The 16,572-nt window shown below is 36.9% G+C and overlaps 1 long non-coding RNA gene across 1 annotated transcript; it reads left to right on the top strand.

Annotated features, from left to right (window-relative positions):
- Positions 1–11,679: 11,679 nt before the first annotated feature.
- Positions 11,680–12,021, top strand: LOC140887207 (uncharacterized). The gene is made up of 3 exons (XR_012151764.1): positions 11,680–11,709; positions 11,787–11,894; positions 11,990–12,021. It is a non-coding gene; the product is annotated as an uncharacterized lncRNA (long non-coding RNA).
- The last annotated feature ends 4,551 nt before the right edge of the window (positions 12,022–16,572 follow it).

Genomic DNA, 16,572 nt, shown 5'->3' with positions numbered 1-16,572 from the left:
ACTCCGTGAACTCTCTGTGCCCGGTTCCGTGCCCATCATTTCAAAATCTTCAAGTTATTGTCTTCGAACGAAACCACATGGACTCATGCACGGACCAAGGCATGGGGTTCATGCATGAACAAATCTAGAACATGTAAAAATGCGAAGGTACACGGACCCTCACCTGGACCAAGACATGGGGTCCATGCCCTTCTATTTTTCTGAAAAATAAAAAAACAGATAGCAGTTCATGCAATCCAACATCAACTCCAATACTCAAATCTCAACATACAACATGCATAAATCCAATACATGATAGTTCTAAGGTTGTACAATAATCAATCTAGTAGAACATGCATCAATTCTAAATTCTACAATTAAAAATACAACCTAAATGAGTTCGAATACAAGGTTTGACTTCTAAACCAAGCCCTCACTTCAATCATCACAATCTCAGTCTAGTCATGTTGTCTCTAACTCGAACCTGCCCCACATGTTGCCAAGTACACATAAAAACAAGACAACAATCCGATAACTCCGGTGAGAATACAATTCCCAGTAAAATAGACATAACATATAATTCATGTAATATCACTACAAGAAAAATGCACAAACACAACCCCTAAAAGACAACGCTTTTAGTGAAAAGTGTTGTAATTTTTTGAAAGACAACGCTTTTTACTAAAAGCGTTGTCGTTATATGTTTTTTATTTAAGAAAGACAACGCTTTATTTACAAAGCATTGTGGAATAGCATTTTTTTGGGGTCAAAGACAACGCTTTTAAAAGCGTTGTCTATTAGCGTTTTTTTTTCATGTATAACAACCCTTTTTAAATAGTGTTGTAGAAAATGTATTATTTTTATTTAAAATAAATCATTAAATAAATCATATTAACCAGATCCGATCCCCAAATCAAAAGCTTCCCGATTCCTTCTCTTCTCACGTCTGATCCCTAGCCTTTCTCCTTTTCTCTCTTTCAATTGAAAATCCCATGTCAATTTTTGCTCGATTCTTAGACGAATTTTGAAGTGATCTCCGACAAGCCTTCTCCAGGAGCTCTAAATTTGCAATCGATTTCATCGGCTTCTTTTATTTCTTGAGGGAACAACCTAGCTAATTTCCTTCCAACTTGGGTTTATATGCGTATACCCACAATGGACTCACCTCCAAGAGTCGCGAATCCTACGCAAGTGCTGGCAAGAATTTGGTGAGTAGAATGCCTTCTATCTGTTTGAGAATTTTACTCTTGTCGCATTTTCATGGTTTCCTCAAAGTATGCGGAAGCTTGTGTTTTTAATTTTTTTCATTTCCACTTTTCTGTTCTTTTATGGAATCTTTTAAGGATCTCTGGCATTATTTTTTCAGGTCGATCTTTAATTGCCAATAGGAAGGGGAAACTCAAGCTGGGCAGAGGAAAATGATTCCAACGACATAGATTTGAGGCCTCGCAGTATTCTCTAGATTTTTTTGATTCCCTTCCTGCCAATTTCGTGGTAAATGTGAATGGATTAGAAAGCCATGCCATAGCAGAGTAGCGACAGAGTTTGGAAAGTACTCCACTTCTTGGTTAGGTTGGTGATTTACATAAGGATTTGTACTTGTGATGTTGTGTAGTAAATGTAATTACTGGAGTTCTTCATCTGAATGATGCATGAATATCTTGTGATTTATGAGCTGTGAAATAACTTGTTTTCTTTCAGTTTTAATCTTCACCAATTGGGATGATATTATGAATAATAATATGATCGTATAACCTTTCAGATTGGTTAATATACTTCATCTTTGGTATGAGTGTATTACATATTGGCATATCCCAATTTATGATCAGATATGATTGAACTTGCATTTTACGATGCTAAGTTATTTTGGGGATTAGTCTATGCTACCCTATGTATCACAAGCTGTTGAACTTGTTAAAACATGTCTATGTCTTGTATAATTTATGTTTAGAACTCATAAATCCGATAGAAAAGTGGTTGTCCTAAGATATAGGTGTTGAAATTGATAAAACTTTGATTTTCATTGTCAATAAAAATCACTTTTTACTTGATGTTATATGAGAGGTCCTAATGATTTTATCGCACTTTGATCGGCTTGAATCTGGGAGAAGCTCGATCAGTGTGCATACTGCTCCAGATTTTATGGCTTTCAACTAAGATTTTTTCGAAGTTTCCAACACTTGAAGCAGCACTTTCAGAGCACAAGGATTTGTTGTTGTACAGTTCTCGTCCGATAAAATCTCTTAACAGTGACTTGAAAAAGTCAACCCCTGATCCTGTACTACGTAATTTCATTCATATTCAGCTCTTCCCAGCTTCTGAAACGTCAAAATCACGCAGAATCTTGCTTCCTCGCTGCCCATTTGAAGCATGATCGCCATAGATTTCATGCATTTGGGTTTCGTTAGAAGCTGGGGAATTCTTTCATCTTCTTCCGACAACAGAACTGATGAAGAACGCCAAAAGCCTCTTCACAATCTCTAAACGACACGAAATCCAAATTATCGACTAAAATCTGCACAATAATCTTCACAAGAACATCAACTCCTACCGATCTCTCTTGAAATCCTCCTTCACCTGATCCTATCTCATTTCAACGACATACCTTAGTTTCCTCAAATAAGTCACCTTAAATAAATTATTTAAATTGAAAACATAAATGTGACTTCTTTTTGGAATTTTTCAATCTGACTTATCACTTTAACTGTTGATTCTTTTTCTTTATGATGTCCACTCATTTATATCCATGATTTTCTGTATGAATTCTTGTCTCAAAACCATATTCTTTTTCTGCAGAAAAATCATATTTATACATCAGGAGCTTCATGTACTAATATTGCCGTAATCAGAGGAGCTCTTCGTGCTAAAAAACCAGAGCTGCTCACTGTCATATTGCCGCAGAATTTGAAAAAGCAACCCCCAGAAAGTCAAGAGTTACTGAATCTGCATTTTCTTTGGTAAGAATTGAGGATTGATTGTCATTGGAATTATCAAAACCACAAGGTTTGCTGTAGCTAAAGTTTCATATACATTTTTGTTTAAAATATATGTTCCCACTATGCAAAATATCAATCTACTGCTCTAAGATGCCTTCATATGTCTCAGATTCTTCACCCTTTCATGAGTTTATGTGCCTAGAAAGATGGTCTAGGAAAACTTGTACAACAGATGATAATGATGCAATGATTTATGGATTTCCAGGTACAAAATGTGATAGAAAAACCACACAATGATCATCTTCCATTGATAGAGGCCAGCAGGTATGCTTGTTTTGCTTTTGAGGAAGCACGCTTAATTTCCCATTGTCCTGTTTCTTATTTCCATATGGAGATTAAAATTTAAAGGTGCATCATTAGAAATCAATTTGATGATTAAATTAATGTCGTGGGTTTGATTAAACAATCGCAAGGCCCTTCAATATACTTGATATATGAGTTTTTGCTTTTGAGGAAGCACGCTTAATTTCCCATTGTCCTGTTTCTTATTTCCATATGGAGATTAAAATTTTAAGGAGCATCATTAGAAATCAATTAGAAATTCTGTTTAGACATTTTATTTCTTCCAATATTTGGCGATTCTGTAGCCAACTCTATGAACTGCTTTATCTTGTTGCTGACCATTAAGCTGACTATTAAAATTATTTTTTAATTCTTTATTTTGTAGTTTAAATGTGGATGCTTATTTATTTTCTGGTTCATGCTGACATGATAAAAACCGTAGAATATATTATGCCTGAACATGCAAGGCAACTGTTTTAAATTGGCATAACAGCCTTTTTGTTTTTTTTTTGGTGATGATCTTTGAGTTATACCTCATTTTTCTCACCAAATTACTACCAACTCCAGCTGATGGATATTCTAGTTAATGTTTGGCTAACCTATGTAATTATTTGTTTTCTATTTAAATGAATATGCTGCTCAATTGGTGAAACAGAAGATGGATTATTTGTTTTGCGTTCCCTGAAATTGCCAATGATATGTATAAAAATCAGAATCAAAAAATACTAAAGCTCTTTAAGAAGTTCCCTGAAATTGCCAATGATGTGCTTTGCGTCCCCTGAAATTGACAAAGAATGGATGCCAAAGTCTTGGTTATCATCAGCTTGAAAATATACATATTAACATTATATCTTTTATTCTCTATAGTGTTACTTACTAAAAGAATGGACAAAGAATGGATGTCAAAGTCTCGGTTATCAAGGGAATATGAGCATGGAGTAGAGTATTTCTTGAAATTTGCAATAAAAAATGTCGAGGATCGGGAAGCAATATCTTGTCCATGTACAAAATGTGGTAATCTGAAGAAGAAAAAGGTAGAGACTATAAGGGCACACATGTATTCTAATGGTATAGATTTGACATATCATACTTGGATATGGCATGGTTAAAGGTCTGCGATGAAGAACTCAAATAATGATCGTGATCAAGAAAGGTAAGATGTACCAAAGTTTGACGCCGAGGAACCAATAGATATGGTACATGCTGCATTTGATAGTTATGCTGAGAATCCAACCACATTCAAAAATCTACTTGAAGATGCTGAGAAACCTTTATATCCTGGATGCAGTAAATTTACAAGGTTATCTGCAGTTGTAAAATTATTCAACTTGAAAGCCAAATATAGTTGGAGTGACAAAAGTTGCACCGACCTACTCAATTTGTTAGGAGAAATGCTTCCAGATGACAACGAATTGCCTTTATCTTTCTACGATGCAAAGAAAAGCTTGTGTGCATTAGGGATTACTTATGAGAAAATCCATGCTTGCCCTAATGATTGCATCTTATACCGGAAGGAGTATGAGGATATGAACAGTTGTCCTACTTGTGGGATGTCAAGGTGGAAGATGGGCCAAAAAGATACGATAAAGGAAGGAGTTCCTGCGAAGGTTCTATGGTACTTCCCTCCAATTCCGAGATTTGTACGAATGTTTCGGAATAAGGAGTTTTCCAAGGAGCTGACTTGGCATGCTGATAAAAGACTTAATGACGGATACTTACGCCATCCAGCTGATGCACCTTCTTGGAAATTAGTAGATCACAAGTGGCCAAATTTTGCTGCTGATTCAAGAAATCTTAGATTGTCCATTTCAGCTGACGGGATCAATCCCCATGGTATGATGAGTTCTACATATAGTTGTTGGCCAGTTTTAATGATCACTTACAATCTTCCCCCGTGGTTGTGTATGAAGAGAAAATTTATGATGCTCACAATGTTGATTTCTGGTCCCAAACAACCAGGAAATGATATCGATGTTTACTTAGCACCTCTAATCGATGACTTGAAATTCCTATGGGATACAGGTGTTGAAGCATATGATGCATATAGACAAGAAACCTTCTCGCTCAGAGCTGTCTTGCTGTGGACCATCAATGACTTTCCTGCATATGGAAACATGTCAGGATGTATTGTGAAATGATATCACGCATGTCCGATTTGTGGTGAAGAAACATATTCAACAAGGTTGAAACATAGCAGGAAAATGTCGTACACAGGCCATAGAAGGTTTCTACCTGCAAATCATCCTTATCGAAGGCAAAGAAAGGCATTTAATGGGTACCAAGAGTTCAACCCTGCACCCAAACCATTGAGTGGCGATGAAGTGTTAAAAAAAGTCGATGGAATTCATTGTCATTGGGGAAAAATGAGAAAGAAGATTCAGTCCACGAAAGATGATGTAAAACCATCCTTCAAAAAGAAATCAATTTTCTTTGAACTTGAGTATTGGAAACATCTATATGTTAGACATGTTCTTGATGTGATGCATATAGAAAAGAACGTCTGTGAAAGTCTTCTCGGTACGTTGCTTGACATTCCGGGAAAAACAAAGGATGGAATTGCAGCTAGATTAGACCTTGCTGAAATGAATTTGAGGACAGATTTGGCTCCAGTGATGGGGGAGAAGAAATCTTTTCTGCCAGCAGCATGTTATACACTTACAAAAGATGAGAAAAGAAAGATTTTGAATTCTTTGTGTGGAATGCAATTACCTACATGTTACTCATCCAACGTTAAAAACTTTGTTTCAATGAAGGACTTGAAACTTGTTGGCCTTAAGTCACACGACTACCACACTTTAATGCAGCAATTACTTCCAGTGGCCATACGTGGTGTCTTGCCCAAACATGTCAGAGACTCTATCACTCGTTTGTGCTTCTTCTTCAATGAGCTATGTAATAAAGTGATGGATCCCTCAAAGTTGGATGAGCTGCAGAGAGAGATTGTGATCATATTGTGTTTACTTGAAAAGTATTTTCCACCTTTGTTTTTTGACATAATGATTCATTTAACAGTTCATCTTGTGCGAGAGGTGAAATTATGTGGCCCAGTTTGGTATAGGTACATGTATCCCTTTGAAATATACATGAAGATTTTGAAAGGTTATGTGCGAAATCGCAATAGACCGGAAGGTTGCATGGCTGAATGTTATATTGCTGAAGAGGCGGTTGAATTTTTCTCAGACTATCTTGGTAGTTTGCACACAATTTGGATCCCTACAAGTCATCGACAAATAGAACTTACTAAACCTTTGTCGGCTGCAATTGTGCAATCCATTGTTGAGGATGAGTTGCAACAAGCACATCGTTATGTATTGGAAAATGATGTTGACACTGATCGCTATATTGAGTAATTTCTTCCACTTACTAATATGTTCATTAAGTTTTCTTAAATCTACATGTTTGATTACTCGTAATAATAATTTGAATAGGGAACACATGGCATATTTGAATGCAAGATTTCCACAAAGGGCTAAGTCCAAGAGGTGGTTACAGGATGAGCATAACCGAACGTTTAGTACCTGGTTGCTTGATCGTGTGAGTTCATTTATTATCACAATTGGCGTACATTTATTATCATGACTGTGCATAAATAATAAGTTATCACATAAATAATATAGGTTGCACGTATTGATGATCATTCCACTTATCAAGTATCCGAAAGATTAAAGTGGATGGCGCGTGGACCTTCCAAGCAAGTCTTAAAGTACTCTAGTTATTTGATTGATGGGGTTACTTATGCTACAAGAGAGCGTGATGATATGCGAGTTGTTCAAAACTCCGGAGTCAGCTTAGTTGCAAAGACAATGCAAGTTTCTAGTGCAAAGGATAAACATCCTATCGTGTCAGATATGGTTTTTTATGGAGTAATACAAGAAATATGGGTGGTTGATTACCACAAATTTCAAATTACGATGTTTAAATGTAATTGGGTGGAGAATAGTAATGGTATCAAGATAGATGATCTTGGATTCACGTTGGTCAACCTCCATAGAATTGGATACAAATCTGATTCATTTATTTTAGCGAGCCAAGTGAAGCAAGTTTTTTACATTGAAGCTCCTGAAGATCCTTTATGGAGTGTTGTACTTGCGACTCCAAGTAGGGAGTACTTTGAATACACAAAGGGTGAAGAGTTGGAAGAAACTGCAATGCATTATCAGTCTTCTAGCAGAGGGTTAGCACCAATGGATGTTGATGTTGCAGATGACAATGAACCATGCATTCGTGAAGACTGTGATGGGATTTGGGTTGAAAATAATTAAGTACTTAAGTTTCACATTTGAGATGAGTTTGTAAAAAATTTACATTGAGATGTTATTTACGCTTTGAAGATGCTTGTTTGACATTGTTAGTAATGATCAGATATTTTTTGACATTCAGTAATCGAACAATGGCAAATTAGTAGTTCTTGGATATTGAGAGTACTTCTATCTTACATGAATTGTTCTTATTTTTTGTTGTTGCCTATATTTCTTTCTTATTTCTAGACAATGCATTTATTTGTGATTACATAATGCAACTAAAAGTTTACAGGAAAGAGTTCGACAACTAGCGAATACTTATCAGTGCTTGTATTTGCTGTAGGTTTTGGCTTCTGAAAAGCTGTTGGAGAACAAATATAAAGCTGCCCAACAAAGCAAAGCAGTTCTTGATTAGCGTCTGCTGTTTCAAAGTTTTTTTTGCTTTTTTGGGGCTAAATCTGGTTTGAACTAGCGAATACTTATCAGTGCTTGTATTTCTATATATTTTAATTGATTTAACGGTTTAATTCATCTTTAATTTATGTCCACTGTCTTTGATTTGAAAACAGGCCATCGACAAAGTTCCTTTACTCCCAGGTTTTCTTGAGCTCATAGGGATAGTGTATTCATCTGTGAGTATCTTTATTTTTGTGAATGGCTTATCTCTGTAGTTTATATCAGTAATGTTGCATACTCGTTGGTTTTCCCTAAATTAATGTAATTTTGGTTTTTTTCTTTTAATGTGGATATCCATATATCCTTCGGGACAAGCCCTTAGATGATTGGCAAGGCCCCACAGTAATACTTTGTATATTGCATGGATCGATGACAGTTGAGTGGAGATAAGTTGAGCAGGGAAATGTCCCAGCTTATCTCTGTAGTTTTAATATAAGAGATTTAACATTTGTATAACACTACCTTCAAACTCACACATTTTGCGTGTCTGTGAAATATTGAATAAAGTTTAACAAATTAAATTTAAATATGCTTGTATTGATTGATATCTAGGTATGCCAATAATAAATAACAAAATATAGTATAGCAAACCGACGGGTACAATTCAAACTAAAAAACAAGATTAAATTTTGTTCAGCTGCGTGCATGCATGCTTTCATTTATATTACTGCTATACATTTAGTGTATATTTTTGTGAATGGCTTATCTCTGTAGTTTTGTGCTGAACTTTTTCATCTTATATTGATGTTAAATCTATCTGTTATGTGCCATTCGTCTCATAGATTCTATTAACTTTAGTCTTGTTAAAACATTTTGTTAGAATCACTCACTTTGCTAATGGCAGATTAAATTTTTTGCAGAATCAGATTAGTGAAGTTGGTTCTGCCCTCTACAATTGCAAACAATAAATATTAGTGAAAGAAGCAAAAATGTGAAAGGGTAAAGAGAAATTAGAATATGCTGCCACTATTTCAGACGCAAAGTTGGGCAAGGGTAAAGAAAAAGTAGAATATGCTACCACTAGAGAGAGTTGGTGTGGTAACACTGGGTTGGATTCTGCTGACACCGACACCACTAGAACTCCTAGAGGTCGCACAAAAATGGATAGTCTTGCAATACAAAGAGTTAAAGGAATTAAAAAGGATGTTGCATTCAACAAACTGGGACAGCCAGTTGGAGAAGCTGCTATTGGAATGCAGAGTTACATTGGCATGGTTGCACGGGAAAAGGTCAAGATTTCTTACAAGACATGGAAGCAAGTTCCAATAGATGTTAAAGAATTGATATGGGATTCGGTTAATGTAAGTAATTTATCATGTATTAAAATATAGGATATATTTAATATTATTATGTTATTAATTTCTAATGTATTCTCGCTTTTGTTATTTGTAGTTGTCATATAATGTTGACGCAAAGTGGAAGAAGGGTTGTTTGAGATCAGCAAGCAGTAAGTGGCGTCAATACAAAGCCCATCTTACGCAGACGTTTATTTTAGGCAAGCTTGATAAACCTGAGGAGTTGTATGAGCCACCTGCTGGTCATGATATACCAAAAGATGATTGGAGTGCGTTTGTCATCAGTCGTATGTCTGGAGACTTCATTGTAAGATTCTTTATTATTTTATAATTTGTACATAATCAACCAAAAGTCATTCTTTAACTATTATTCAAATTTGACTTGTCGCATATTTGAAATGACTAGAAACTAAGTGAGCAACAAAAAGATAGAAGAAAACAAAACATATATCCTCATCGGCTTTCACGCAAGGGATATGCACGATTTGCGTCTGAAATAGTAAGTATTTCTTTACAAACCATCCAAATTATTCACATACAATTTATTCACATGTGTTATTGTATTTTTCTTCCTTGTAGGCGGCTGAATTAGGTGACGATGATGACATTAACAGGGCTATTATGTGGAAGAAAGGACGAGCCAACAAAGCAGGAGACTTTGAAGGGGAGGATTTGACGCAAAAAGTACAAAAGATTGTAAGTGAATTCACATTTTAGAAAATCAGCATGTTTTTTGAAATGACAATTGTTTTAGTAATTATTCTTTTAATTTGCATGACAGGATGATTATATCCAACAAAAAAGAGATGGTGTGCTGAGAATTGAAGGGACAAAAGAGGATATCCTTACAAAAGCACTTGAGACCAAAGAATATGATGGGCGTGTGAGGGGGATTGGAGGTCATGTCACTCCAACCTTATATTTCAATGCTGGCAGAACATTGAAGAGCAGTGGAGTTCCCACAGATGTACTCGTGGAGCATGAAAGGAAGTTGATGGAAGCAAATAGAATAATTTCAGAACAAGGTGCACGCTTACAAAGACTTGAGGAAATGATGCATAACATGGGTGCACGCAACCTTTTAATGGATGACAAAGGCAGTTGCTCAGTGAAAAATCAAGTTAACCAAGCCAAGATGGAAGACAATGATTATGAAGACGTGCTGATTTTGAGCAAAGCCGATGCTTTACAGGTATGATAATAGTTTGAGTCATATTAAATAGATGTAATAAAACTTATTGACATGTCTATTTGTCTTTTTTAGGGTAAATCAGCTGCATTAACTTTGGAATCTAGCACAAATATTGTTGCTTATGGTACAATTATTTGTGTTGATCCTCAAAAGTTGCTTCATGGGGTTCCATTACCAAAGAATTGCTACCGAGTCTCTATTGATGTAGTAGTTGATAAATCAGCGCCTTTGCCATTTCCTATTGCAAATGAATGTGAAGTTGTGGGCGATGCTCTTGGAACCCATGTGGCTTGGCCACAACACTTGATAGTGGAGCAAGATAAGGTATATGTGATATTGCAACTTTATTCATTATTCAACCTATCTAACTTGTATGTATTTACAATTAATAGAAGCCTCGAAAGAAGGATTTGGCACCACCCAAAGAGAAACATGTTGTGTCACCTTCTGTCCCACTGTCACTACATATGATGTATTGTTATAACAAGCATGCTTTGGGTGAAGGAAGATTTATATCACTGCGTTTAGATCGTGAGGTGTTCGATGATGATTGTGTAATTCTTTTGCACTGTGAGGACATTGATGGTTTGTATCATGTTGGGCCAATATCAGGAAATTGTGTAATTGCCTATATATGGTAAGTTTTTTGGGTTTTAAGCTAAGTAATACATCAACTTCATATTTTTGCTTACATTCATTTTTATTTTATTATATTTACAATGAAAGGTATCTTTACAAAAAAAATGTTGGAAGATAACAAGGAAGGAAAATTCAGATTTGTGAATCCACACAGAATCTCGGATATGGGAGAAACTACACACGACAAAAAGAGTAAGCTTGAAAGGTTGAACCAAAGGGCGAGTGCTTTAGCAGATAGACTGAGTGGTGCATCGGTTGATCAACTAGTTTTGGCGCCATGTAATATCGGGTAAGTAAAAATTTAAATATCAATTTGGTTGCTTTATTTCGATTATTTATTGAATTAGAAGCACTAATTATGTTTTTTTTGCGTAGCTATCATTGGATTTTCACTGTTATTCAACCATACAAGGATGTTATTTATGTGTTGGATTCCTTAAGTCACCGCATTCGTGATGATGATTGGAAATATGTAGTGGATATGTGAGTTTATATTTATTTATTTTTATCAAATATTTATTTCACTCATACAAAAACTCATATATCAAGTATATTGAAGGGCCTTGCGATTGTTTAACTCAAATAAAGGAAGGAAGGGTAGAAAGAATGCTATGTGGGTAGTAGTACAGGTATGCATAATTTATGTTTAATATATTATGTTTAAATATCTAAATTTGTCACCAAAAATTTTTCTCTACTACCATAGGGTCCTCGGCAGCCAGATGCAAAACAATGTGGTCTTTATGTGATGAGATATATGAGACAAATTATTCAAGAAGTTGAGAATATCGAGAACGTTTCACTACGATCAATAGTAATCTTTCTTAACTCAAATAATTACAACTAAATTGTTTTAAATTTGCAAAGTTATTGTTATATGATTTTTTATTAACATAATATATGTGACAGTTCTCAAAAGGTGAGTACTCGTTAGAAGAAATTAAAGAGGTGCTTTCAGAGTTGACAGAATGTATACAAGAGCACGTTTATGAATAGGTATGCACATGTATTTTGTGTCTTGAATAATGCAACAGCTATCATAATGCATGGATGCATTGAATTAATTAAAGCCTCGAGTGCATGGAGTACATGCGTGAATTTGGTGGTTTGGGAACATGCAACTACTGTCCATATTTTTTTTTCAAGCAGACAGTAGGCAAGGCCTTCTGAAACTGGTTCGAATGTGTGTTGTTTACATATTTTCATGCTTCTTTTTCCTTTGCGTCTGTGATTCCCTTAGCGGTTCCTAGTGCGATATTATACCTATACTCCCAATTCAAATGCTTCCCAGATTGCTCCTCAGAGGTGAATAGAAACTTTTCTAAAGAACTGTTTCTCATAAACTCATATACTAATAGCCTATGCCTCCCTTCTGATCAGAATCCTATCAATCTCATCAGATTCAACTGGTGGGTGCTACTGATCGTCGCCACCTCCATTCTGAACTGTTTCTCGCCTTGCTCGATCCCCTCCAACTGCTTGACTGCCATAACAGTTCTATTAGCAAGAATCCCTGCTATCCATTTGATCGATTAAGTAAAAATTCATATAATTAGTTGCTGCGCATGCATGATATAATTAATGTTCCAGACAGTAGGCGAGGCCTGCAGCAGGCTTATCTTATCTTTTGAATCATCATTGATTTTCTTCTTGTTCTTGGTCATGATTGACTAAAGGGTCCAATAATATTCCCAATAATAAAAATGAAAGCAGCCCATGTTATGAGGTTTACATTTGTTAGTCTATTTTCTGTTTCATGATTGACTAAAGGGTCCAATAATGTTGAATGAGAGGATTCAACAGGCTAAGGCACGCTGCAGACAGGCAATTCTTGTTGCCAATTCCTTTTGAGCTTTCTTGCTTGTAGGATATATGGTGAAGATCATCAAAATGCATTAAGCTTTTACCATGGTAGAAGAAAAAAAATATCAATCGACAGTAGTTTAATCTTTATACAAACACAGAAGATCGAATGAAATCTAATGCCAAACGGTGGTTACTTTACGATTGTGTCGATGTTATCTCATTGGGTGTGAAATCTAACGTCAAATGGTGGTTAGTCTATTTTCTGTTTCATGATGTTTGATATGCTTCCACTATGTTGTCATTTATAAATTTATGGTTAGATTTATATGGTTTGATATGATGTTATATTTAACATGTGTTATCTAATGTTGTATTTCAGAAGTCTGGTTTTTACTGGTGGCGGAGATCGTCTGGTTCTTACTGGTGGCGGAGATCGTCGCTAACTGTGATCGCATTCAGAAAAATTGCATTGTTAGGAACAATTTTCTTTCAATGTTGCAGCACCATCTTTGTGGAGATAGCTAGCGTTAAATGCTTGTTGATACCTTGCAATTTCAATATGTTGCAGCACAATGACTCTATACTTTTTTATGAGAATATTTTGCCACAGATTTGTAATTTCATGTATTTTAATATTGTTATTTATATAGAAATTTAAATTTAAAAAACGTTTTTTATTGGTAGCGCGCACAATGATTTTTTAAGCAACATCTGCCAAGCACAACACTTTTTTACACGGAGAAAGCGTTGTCGTAGCTTCAAACCACAACGTTTTATCTGCGTTGTGATTTCTACAAACAACAACGCTTTTGCAGCGTTGTCTTTTATACAATCTACAACGCTTTTTAAGCGTTGTAGATTTTATAAAAGACAACGCTTTAAAAGAGTTGTTGTTTGTAGAAATCACAACGCATATAAAGTGTTGTGGATTGAAGCTACTACAACGCTTCCTCAGTGTACTAAAGCGTTGTAATATCAAAATAACACAACGCTTTTAATAGATACGACAACGCTTTTTAAGCGTTGTCGTATCCAAATACCACAACGCTTTTTAAGCGTTGTGTTTTCCGAAAACAACAACGCTTTTTCCGCGTTGTCTTTGAGCGTGGTCTTTTACAACACTGGCTACGACAACGCTTTTTTGGGGTCATTAACAACGCGGAAAAAGCGTTGTCGTAGGCCATTTTTCTTGTAGTGTATATCAAATCCTGATATATATATATATATATATATATATATATATATATATATATATATATATATTGTAAGAGTGGGTGCCCAGTGAGCCAACTGTGTGGCTATGGGCTTTGTTGACTCTTTGTATAAACAATCTTTTGTTTAATATTATTTACACTTTTATGGCAATGACTTTATATTACTTCATATTGTTATATTGTGATATACTATTGTTGTTTTGATAAAGACCTTGAATATACTATAGTGTATGTAAGATGTGGTAGAACATGGAGATGTCTATCATGAAATACATCTTATAGTCACTGTATATTCTAAAACCGTTCCTAGTCGATTGAGCCGTCCGATAATAAGGATAAGGATCGCTCGAGTTTGAGACTAGCATTTGCGATGCGGAGTACCACGTTTCATTGGTAGGGAACATGGAGATGTTCGAAGCATGCAAATGGATATTCATAGGATGAATAGTCGAACTACCCTATCCGGACTTTCCAAGTGGTTATCACTTATCGAGTGGATAAAGTCCGCGGTTTTGGTTGTACACCATTAGTCCTTACGACTTGAAACATCATGGAGACTCTATATGCTAGTACTGTGCTTTGACTCGTTTACCGACTCTGAGGGGGTCATCAGGTGTCGAGATTGGGTACAGTTACGACACATATAGGAGTCAATGCATTGTTGTCAAGGATTCACCACATACTTGCGAGTGTGGATATCCTATGCGATCTGAGGAGATATTAGTGTGACAAATCTCTGGCCAGAGTACTTGATGTGATTTAAGAAATGGTTTCTTAGTAGCACATGCGATGTCACTAATTTGATCTTCAAGATGTATTGCATAGTTATCGAATCTTGAGCGACTCTCGATATACCAATGGTTGTTGATTCGATCGGGATATATGGATGAAGGGACCGTACTGTACGTTAACCAAAATCTACTGGTTCTTGTAGGCACTATCAGTGATACCTAGGGAATCATGGGGCGATGTTGCTAGGCGCTTTACCATGATTCGTTGGGCAAGTCGGAAAGTGTTGTTCCGAGTCACAAGGAGTTGTGAGCCCACGGCTAGCTGTATCCCTGAACCATTGAGGGTCACACAGTGTAATGGAGTTTTAATCCCCGTTGAGATAGTTAAATTTAAAGAGTTAAATTTAATGAACTAAGGAGTTGGACTTCTTAAATAAGAGTAAGGGAGTAGGATTTCCTAAAATGACATAGGGATGGACATTTTTGGAAACCACTGAATTCGGATTCAGGAAATATTTTGACTTTAAAACGTGCAGAAATGGTTTCTGTGCACATTGGTGAAATCGTTTCATAAATCGGAGTCACGATGAATTTTATATTAATTTCTGAACGAGCGGGCTTTGCTTGTCGGGCCCCAGCTTATGACTAATGGGCCCTAAGGTGTTAGTGGCCTGCATTATAAATAAGTTATTTCAGTACAGAAATTACACACAACAGGTCATAATTTTGAGAGCAATTTTCGAAAACCCTACCCTCTCTCTCAAACATATTTCGGCCGCCCCCCCTTCACTCTGCCCGAGAAAATTCCGGTCTGTGATTTTGAATCGCGGTCAGGAATAACGAATCAGATTCGTGTAATCTCTTCGCAGAAAACTTCTGATAGATTTTCTAGTGCAATCTATCAGAGGGATTAAACCTCTGTTCGTGGACCTGATTGAAGGCGTTCATCGGTTCCAGGGAGAGACAACAAGAGCAGAATTGTTCTGTTGGTGTCCATTAATCTCGTTGCGAGATTTGAGGTAAAATTTATTTAATTGTTATTTAAATTTTACACACACGTAATTCAATCGATGAACGGTTGATACCCATACCATGGAAACGTTCCATGAAAAATTTTTAAACTTCCGCTGCACCGGGTATCAATCCTAATTGGTCTGGGAACTCGCCAGTTTTCCAACAGTGGTATCAGAGCCAGGTTGCTCAGATCAATCGATTGAATAATCAATTGTACAAAATTTTTGAGTCTCGGTTTATGAAACAAAATAAATATTTTTAATAAAAAAAAAATTTTTTCGGGCAAAACCCGGGCAGCGATTGGATCGCTGCCCGGTGGGGCAGCAATTGTTGCTGCCCCGGGCGGCGCACGGTGCCGCCCAAAGGGGGCGCACAGCGCCGCCCAAGGCGGCGACCGTCGCCGCCCAGGGCGGCGCACGGCGCCGCCCAGGGCAGCGTTGTGCGCTGCGCAGGGCAGCGCTCGGCGCTGCCCAGGGGCGGCGCTCGGCGCTGCCCACCGCAGCGCTGGGCGCTGCGCAGGGCGGCGCTCGGCGCCGCCCAGGGCAGCGCACGGCGCCGCCCAGGGGCGGCGCCAGGCGCTGCCCTAAGGGGGCAGCCGGGCTGCCCCCGGCCCGCGCCCCGGGTGCGGGCCGACCCGGAATGTCCCGGGTGGCCCGCGGGAAAATTAATTTTTAATTTTTATTAATTTTAATATTTAAAATTTTATTTTTGGTCCGGTCAAAAATTT

The sequence above is a fragment of the Henckelia pumila genome, chromosome 3 (assembly GCF_033568475.1).
Source record: "Henckelia pumila isolate YLH828 chromosome 3, ASM3356847v2, whole genome shotgun sequence".
Taxonomy (NCBI): Eukaryota; Viridiplantae; Streptophyta; class Magnoliopsida; order Lamiales; family Gesneriaceae; genus Henckelia; species Henckelia pumila.
The sequence above is the reverse complement of the archived record's forward strand: the minus strand, read 5'-3'. Positions and strand labels throughout refer to the sequence as shown.